We start from the raw sequence: 7,295 nt of genomic DNA on the forward strand, positions 1-7,295 counted from the left end.
GGCTCGGTGCGTGACTGTAGGGCCCTGGACGATGCCTCCACTCGCCGCACCTGGGCGCTAGGTAAGAGGCTTTAACAGTTCAAGTGGCACCCTCTCGGTGAATTCCCTTCTGACGCCTGGACGCGCTGTGCCAACAGGAAAAGAGGGCATCCATCCCTTCTGCCCCCTTATTTCCCTAAGCAGATGGCATTCATTCCCATCGCTGCTGTGCCAGAGCAGCACAAACACCGGGACTAAAAACCACACGAAGTTATTCTCTGGTCACCCTGGAGGTGAAGCGTCAGAGACCCATTTCACGGGGCTGACGTTGAGGTGTCAGGAGGTGTCTACGGGTGGCGCCTGTCTGCAGGACCATCCCAGGCCGGCATTCCAAAGAACTCGGAATCTAACCTCAAAAAAAGCCTTAGAAGATGAGTCAGTTCTCAGCGCCATTCTCCTGGGGGCCTGGAGGAGAAAGTCACGCAGCACGTTAACCAGCAAAGCTAATGAAGGACCCTGGAGACACTGCTCCCTCTCCGCACGCCCTGCGCTCAGCCTCTCTGCTGGCCTGCCCAACCCTGGCCTGCCCAACGCTGCCCCGGCAGCCAAATCCGTAATTGTTCCCAGGGAAACGCATGAGCATCAGGATTTAATTTCGACGCTACCCGCTCTCAACCAATCAGCAGGCTGTCGCTGATGGGGGGAGGGCGGGAAGCTCTATCCACTTCCTAAATTCTTGGGTGTGTTCCTGGATCTGTCTGCCACAGCAGGGCCCGGGAGGCATCCGCGTCCAGCCCCCCGCGGTCCCATGTGGAGCATCTGTAGGACCAGCCCTCTGTCGCAAGAAGCAATGGACAGGGAGTCTGACTGCGGAGGCCTCTGGTGAGGGGCGAGTCCTGCCTGGCAGCCCACCTGGCCTAGAGCTCTCAGAGCCATCCCACCTCCCCGAGCCAGCCAGCATCTCCTCAAAGGCCTTCCTTCTTCCTCCTCCCGAATGAGCATCAGCAACCAAAAGCATGAGCCTGGGTGAGCTCTCACTTGGTTCAGTAACTCCCGGCCATCCAGTCCTGTTGCTCTGACGTGATCCAGCCCTTTCTGATTCGCTGAGCTGTGCTTGTAGGCTCTTAGCTGTGTGTGCAAGTCACCCCGCGTGTATAATAACGACAAGAGTGGCAAGGTAGGTGTGTTTCCCGCTTTGTCGCACCTGATCCTCACACCAACCCTGTGAGGTGGGTATTCCTGTCCTCCCACAGTTTCCCCAGGAGAAACCTACCCAGGGCGAGTGCACGTGACTTGCCCAAGGTCCCTCAGCTAATAAGTAGCGGAGTCAGAATTCACTGTCTGACGCACGGCGAGGCAACACACCTGTCTTCCTAGTCACCTGGGTTGTGAGCTGGACTCCACCCTGATGTGTGTTCTTTCGAGCTGTCAGGCATCTTGCCTCGTAGGCAGAGAAAGGGCTCTGGGTCCACAGATGAGGCTGGGCTCAGCCTCCGAGCCTTCCAGACTTCCCTGTCCAGCCGCGCTCCTCCCTTTCATTTGCTGCATGACAAGCGTGTCCAGGAGGCCAAGGTCACGGCCCCTAAGAGCTAAGTTAAATCCTAACTTCTAGCCACAGCCTTCGCCAGGAAGTTTCTTAGCTTTTTCAGTCTGAAGAGTTGGCCTGACCCTGGGTCAGGTGGTTCTCCGCCTGCCCAATCAGTTAGTCTTGGGGGCATTGCCTGGAGATTCGATTTCTGACCCAAAGGTGAGCTGGGCGAGATTACAGGACGATCACACTTCAAGTTCAGCATCTCGCAAGGTCCTCTGCTGTGCTGACATTCACACTGAATAGTCACATGTTAAAAAACTCCCCACATTGTCCGTGTTAATTGTCTGCTGTGCTATTATAAGAATGTTTGCTTAGAAATGTCTCTGTTGTTTGGCACTTGGGCCGTTTCCAATTTTTCACGTTACTCCACAGAAAATAGATCACTTCCCATTTCCTTAATTTTTTTATTTACTTCCTTGTAGATAAGTTTCTTAAAGTGGAATTAATAGTCCAGAAGCTATGAACATTTTTATAGCTTGTAATACACATAACCAGATTGTTTGTTTAAGGAATTACACCAACTCATATTATCACCAGCAATCTATTTTCCCACAATACTGTTAACACGAAGTTTATCATTTTTATTTGTTTTTACTGGTTTAACAGTTTCTAGAAAGATATCTTTTTTTCCCCTTATTGAATTTATTGGAGTGACATTGGTTAATAAAAGGGTTAAGGTGTACAGTTCTATAACACACCATCTGTATATTGTATTGTGTTCACCTCTCCTAATCAAGTCTCCTTCCATGACCATTTATCCCCTCTTCTATCTCCTCCTGCCTTTCCTCCTGGTAATCACCATACTGTTGTCTGAGTTGTGTGTCTGGGGATTTTTTTTCTTAATCCTTTCATCTTTTTCTTTTTTAAGATTTTTAAATTAATTTTTAGAGGGAGAGGAAGGGAGAGAGAGAGAGAAACATCTATATGAAAGGGAAACATCGATCAGCTGCCTCCTGCATGTCCTTTACTAGGGAGTGAGCCTGCAACTGGGGCATGTGCCCTGACGGGGAATGGAACCTGCTACCTTTCCGTGTACAGGACAACACTCAACCCACTGAGCCACACCGGCCAGGGCTCCCTTCGCCTTTTCCACCCAGCCCCATGACCTCCTGCCCTCTGACAGCTGTCAGGCTGTTCTCTATATAGAATGACACCTTAGCGTTGTTTAGATATGCTTTTCTTTATTGTTTTCAGGGCTGTATCTTTTTCTATGTGATGTACTTTTGTTCTTTTTATTTGGGAATAAACTGTTTATCTCCTTTGGAATTGAGACATGAACTACATATTTGTATCAATTCTTTCCTATTTCAAAATAAACTTTGAGTAGTTCTATTTTTCACATAGCTTTTATTTTTATAGCCTTGTTTTATATGTATCTACCATAAATTTAGAATAATCTTTATATATTCCTAACTTGTCTTTAACAGTACTTTTCATTTCTTCAATATTTATCACCTCTTCAAACATGAGGTAGCCATGTTATTTTTCCCATTCTTAAGAGTACTAGTGTATATTTTACTCCAATCCATCTACAATTTATTCCATACTAGAGGCCCAGTGCATGAAATTCGTGCACAGGTAGGGTCCCTAGCCGCTGCCAGCTGCCGGCCGGGGCCTTCCTTTGTTCCGCACTGCCTCCTGGTGGTCAGCACATGTCATAGCGAGCCGATTGAACTGGTCTGTCAAACTCCTGAGGGGACACTGCATATTAGGCTTTTATATACATAGACGATGTGATGTATTAATCCGGAGTAATTAACTTTCTTTCTATTATCCCATTGCCTGAACAGTTAGCTAGCAATGAAATCTCTCTGCATTGTATTGTTTCTTCTCTGTTGTAAATTAACTGTATAAAGTAGGAATTTCTTTTCTGTTTCATTCACACAGCAAGTACTTATTGAGCACCTACTATGTGCCAGGCACTGTTCTAGGTGCTCAGGATACAACTGCGAACAAAACGAACATCCTATTGGAAGAGTCAGGGGAGAGAGAGAAATTTTAGGAATAGAGATAGATGGATAAATAAATAACAAGTAAGGTAAGAAAGAATGATAGGAAGCCTGGCAGGAAGGTGAAAAGTTGACATTTTCAATGGGGAATGTAAGGAAGTGACATTTGAGCAGACTTGAAGGAAGGGAGGGGACAAGCATGCAAATACCTGGGGGGGGGGCGGGGGCGGGGGAGAAGGTTCCGGTGGAGAGAACAGTAATTGTCAAGGAATGCCAAGTTTCCTGAGGACGAAGGGGCCTGAGGTATTCGGGCTGTGGTGCTGAGGAAGCCTGGAGGAACGCAGCGGAACCCACAGACCGGTCAGGAGGCCTCCGGCAGTGGTCCGGGCAGGAGGCCGTGGTGGCCTCGGTCAGGGCAGTGGAGGTGAGGGGCTGAGCAGTGGTCGATTCTGGATCTATTTTTGACCTTAGGACGACTCCACATATTTGGGGCAGACCACTGGAGGGGTGGACTTGCCATTGACTGAGACGCATCAGACGGTAGGAGGAACAGTTTGCAATTTGGAATTGGTCCTGTTTTAAGCTTACGATGCTTTACATACCACAGGAAGGTGGTCCATGCTATCTGTTTCCTGCTTGTGGGCCTATAGTTTGATAAATGCTTTTGTGTGAGGCATTTGAAATCCTGTGAGAGAGTCCTTATTTTTCCTATTATTCTATAAAATTGGTATCACCTATTCAGCTTCTATAATTATTCCGCAAGGCTCTAACCTAGCGCTGCATTACAGCTGTTCACTTTGAAAGCCTGGTCACATTGATGAAGCTTTGTTTTCTCAGCAACGATCTGGTATCTCTCTCTGTTTGTTCACATCCTCCTTTAGTTTTCCTGCTACGGTTTAATAATATTCTTGGAATAGATCTCATGGCTCAAAGAAAATCCTCAAGTAAATTTATTGTTGGTTTGTGGTTATAAATGGAATCTTTCTCTATTTTTATTTTATGTTTTTATTAACATAACCCTATTTCACTGACAGAAATGCAATTATGCGATGTGGGTTTCTTTTGGCTACATCTTTGCTGAATTCATTTATTATTTCTAGTAATTTCGGGGCTGCTTTTCTTGGAACGTTCAGGTATATAATCATGTCAACTACCAAGAAGTAGTAATTTTTTAATTCCTATATTTATAGCTATTACCAGCATTTCCAATGCCATGTTGAAAAGAATGGTGCTGGGTGAGCCTTCAGGTCTTAACTTTCAAGGCGAGGAACTCTTGCATCTCCAGTAAATGTGCTGTCGGCTTTCCAGAATGAGCACCTGGCTCTTCTCATCAAAAGATAAAACTCTCGCCCGGCCGCCGTGGCTCAGTGGTTGAGCGACAACCTATGAACCAGGAGGTCATGGTTCGATTCCCAGTCAGGGCACGTGTCTGGGTTGCAGGCTCGATCCCCAATGGGGACTGTGTAGGAGGCAGCCGATCAATGATTCTCTCTCATCATTGACGTTTCTATCTCTCTCTCCCTTTTCCTTCCTCTCTGAAATCAATGGAAACATATTTTTTAAAAATGTCTCAGCATTTTAAACAACTAAACTTGTGCTGGACTGGATGGGCTACGCTGGGTGTGGACAGCTGTTACCAGTGGTTTTCAGAAATCCGCCTGGCTCCTGACAGGAATAGAGAATTTCACTAGTTTGCATCTCCCGGGCGAGCGCACACCAGATGTTTGCCTTAGCATACCATACATTCCCAAGGCATGCACCCCGGGCGGGGGGGCTCTCTCCCCAGGCGCAGCTGCCTGCAGTCCCTCTGACCCCTTGCCAAGTGCACAGGCTCCTCTGGTCAAAGACCTCTCTTGGGCATCACAGGCCTTGGAACCGGATTCCGAATTCCTGTGCATGGTCTGCCATTGTCACAGGGGCCTTCTCTCCTCCGGCCAGATGGCCTCACCCGTACTCCGACCCACAGTCCCCAGCAAGTTGCAGAGCGCTTGGCAGGTGCTCGGGAAATACTGTCTTCTGAACTGACGGGCTCACTGACCAGGAGTTGAGCAATGTCACCTCCAGGCATCGGTCTTCAGGAGGGGGAGGGGCCTGTGGAGCCAGGTGACTTCTTTGAAACCTCTCCATGTGTACATACGTGTCCCCCACCGAGAGCCTGCTGCACACACACATAACCTGCCCGTGTGTCTCCCCCACAGGACGGGTATGCGGCAGGGGTAAGAACTGGCTTCTGGGGTGGGGGAGCGGGGAGCTTTTCCAGAGGACATCTCTTTCCTCAGCAAATATTTACCGCGCAGAGGGAGGGGGAAGGGCATTCCAGGGAGAGAGCAGTTTAAACAAAGCTAAAGAGGAAGGAAACCCAGAGATGTGTGCCTGTGAATAGAGGAATTCAGGAGATAAAATCTGGAAGCTAACAGGAAACCCATCAAGAAGTCGTAGGATTCTTGGCAAAGGAGTTCGGGCTTATTTCTGCAGGCAAGAGGGAGTCAAAGAAAGATTCTGAGCTCGAAATAGACGTCATCAAAACTGCTGGTTAGGAAAACAATCTGACAGGCAGCGGTGCCTAGAACGGACGGAGACGAGGAATCATGGTATTAAGCAGCCGGCAATGACGGGGCGCTTAGCACGCACCCAGCACCACGCCAAGCCCTTGAGACACAGTGTCCCATTCAATGAGGGTAAGAGATGGTGCGTTTAAGACTAAGTGCCCGGCACGTGGCGTTTTCCAGTCCTCACAGTCGCTCTGTGAGCCGAGGATTATTATTGCCTCAATTTCGCAAATGAGGCCTGAGGGTCACAGGGATGAAGTATGAAATGCGGAAGTCAAATGGCGATAGCGGCAGAGCCAGGATTTGCCTTAGCATAATTTTCCTTGTGAGAATCTAGGTGAGAGTTGCTGGAACCAAGACTCAGCAAAAGCACTGAGTTGGTCTGATTCCTAAGGGAGGGAGATGTTAGGAAGCAATTGCAAATGTCCTGTCAGTTGGTAACGAAAGGGGGAGAAACAGGAGAGGAGGGACAGAGAAAAGGGATGTACCACCGACTAATGGACACCTAACGGACATAACAAGGCAAACAGACTGGCGGGCTGGGAGAGAGCCTGGTCCAAGATAGCTCTCGGGTTAGAGCATGGGCGGCCAACAGAAAGGGGGCATCATAATGAAAAGCAAGAACATAGGATTGGGGAATAAAAACAACCCCGGCTGGTGTGGCTCAGGGGTTGAACCAGGACCTATGAACCAGGAGGTCACGGTTCAATTCCCAGTCAGGGCACATGCGTGGGTTGCAGGCTTGATCCCCAGTGTCGGGTGTGCAGGAGGCAGCCGATCAATGATCCTCTTTCATCATTGATGTTTCTCTCTCTCTTGCCCTTCCTCTCTGTGATCAATAGAAATATATTTTTAAAAAACAAAACAAAACATAGGAGACAAAGTAAGTTAAAGGGATTCAAATATGTTTAATTTGATGTGTGGCTGGCATTGTCAAGTAGAGCTATCTTGCAAGCATACGGGAAAATCATCTTATTCCTTGCACTCCATTCCCCATTTATAATTTCTCATTTTTTAAAATTACTTTAACATTTTTTATTGGGGTAAAATATGCATAATATAAAATGTACCTTTTAACCATTTTTAAGAGTCCTACGGTTTTTCAATGAGCATCGAGTTGACTTCTGGTTTCCTTTCCAGCATATGTAAGGAGCATGTAAATTATCACCAGATTCTAACAGCACGTAAGAAGCTAAACAAACTGAAAATTCAACAACCCTCCCCAGA

The sequence above is a fragment of the Myotis davidii genome, unplaced genomic scaffold, assembly GCF_000327345.1.
Source record: "Myotis davidii unplaced genomic scaffold, ASM32734v1 scaffold217, whole genome shotgun sequence".
Classification (NCBI taxonomy): domain Eukaryota; kingdom Metazoa; phylum Chordata; class Mammalia; order Chiroptera; family Vespertilionidae; genus Myotis; species Myotis davidii.